Here is a 1,705-nt window from a genome sequence, read left to right as displayed (position 1 = left end):
AAAGATTGCGAACAGTTTGTGATCCTGTGAAGATCTCAGACTTTTCCTCATTTTGAACCAACAGACGGCCCTCGAGAGCATCATCCATTTTCAAGTCTCCTGACAAAAATGGATGCTGAAGGAAATAATTAGATTTATTTAGAAAAATGTGATCATGTTGAGCGCATGATCACTCTTTTGAGAGAATCATTACATAGATAGGTGTATACCAGCGCTCTTAATCTGATTAAAGTGCCTCTGATCTGATTAGGGTGTTAAAAAACATCCTCACCCCGATTAAAGAATTAGTCTGATTGTGAGAGCTCCATGAAAGAATAAATACACTTCAGCAATATCTCACAAACAGACCTGAGGGCCTCTGCATTTTCCTCTGTAGATTCTAGAAGTCTGACATTTTCATGAGTCCATTCAGGTCAGAAATTTCAGAACCACCAAGAGATCTAATGGTTCCGAGAGCTGCATCAACAGTTTGCTTTAAGAGGGAGAAGCACGCAAAGAGTAGAGCCCTTCACCCTCCTACCCCCCTTCTCTTTGAGCTGGACCTGTCATGATTCGAACGAGAGTTCAGGAATGACCCAGATGCTGGAACCCGGAATGAGACTTGACACAACGGTAAGTATTAAGTGGTTTAATCTGAACGTGAGATTGACAGGGCTTCCTTCCTCAGGCAGAGAGGGCGAGAGCAGGCTGGTGGAAATCTTGAGCGGGAATCTCCTCGAGGGTGAACTGCGGCGAGAGCGAGGCTTGAATCCAGACGAGACGAGGCGCAGGCTGGAGGTTACTTGGGATGGCGTGGGCGAAGCTTGAAGCAAGGCGAGGCGAGGCGGCTGGCTGGAGGTTTCAGGGTCGGCGTGACTGCAACGTGGAAGGACTGCGACCAGGTGAGGATCCGGAAGGTTAAAGTCCTGAAGCAGAGCGAAGACAAAAACATGAGCTTGGTTCTTTGAAACTGAGACAACAAACATGAGCTGACCAGACTATGCACCATAGGAGGAACAACGAACTGGCACCGGCTGATGATCCAGGAGGAGCTTATGAAGGAAGGTGTAGATGAGGTGAGTGGATCCAGCTGGTCGCGTGCACACAGGAAGGAGGGGGGAGGAGGGAGTAGCTGCCAGGCCATGACAGTACCCCCCCCTCAACGACCGCCACCAGGCGGTCCAGGGCGACGATCAGGATGGGCAGCATAGAAGTCGTCGATGAGGGTATGGTCCAGGATGAGCGAACGCGAGATCCACGAGCGTTCCTCCGGACCATACCCTTCCCAATCCACCAAGAACTGGACCCCGCGACCCCGACGCCGAACGTCCAAGATCTTGGAGACAGTGAAGGCGGGGGCCCCATCGATGGTACGGGCGGGCGGCGGGGAAGTGGACGGCGGGCACAAAGGGCTCTCGGAAACAGGCTTGATCTGTGACACATGGAATGTGGGGTGTATTTGCAGAGCCGCCGGCAAACGAAGTCGAACACAGGTCGGATTGATGACCCGGTCGATAGTATATGGTCCAATGAACTTGGGCGACAGCTTGCGAGAGGACGCCTGGAGAGGGACATTGCGGGAGGACAGCCACACCTTTTGACCCGGTTGGTATTCGGGACTCACCCCCCTGTGACGGTTGGCAATCTGGCGGTTGTTCTCAGCGGTGCGGACGAGAGCGGCCTTGGTCTGCAGCCAGATCTCCTGACAGCGCTGTAGGTGGAGCTG

General features: G+C 52.7%; 1 long non-coding RNA gene across 1 annotated transcript; it reads right to left on the bottom strand.

Annotated features, from left to right (window-relative positions):
- Positions 1-613: 613 nt before the first annotated feature.
- LOC111948077 lies at positions 614-1,026 on the bottom strand. Its single transcript, XR_002874060.1, has 2 exons — positions 986-1,026; positions 614-905 (listed from the first exon to the last, which is right to left on the bottom strand). It is a non-coding gene; the product is annotated as an uncharacterized LOC111948077 (long non-coding RNA).
- Between the last annotated feature and the right edge of the window lie 679 nt (positions 1,027-1,705).

This window comes from Oryzias latipes, chromosome 10 (assembly GCF_002234675.1).
Source record: "Oryzias latipes chromosome 10, ASM223467v1".
In the NCBI taxonomy this organism is placed as follows: Eukaryota; Metazoa; Chordata; class Actinopteri; order Beloniformes; family Adrianichthyidae; genus Oryzias; species Oryzias latipes.
Note: the sequence above shows the minus strand (reverse complement) of the source record. Positions and strands in the feature narration are given on the sequence as shown.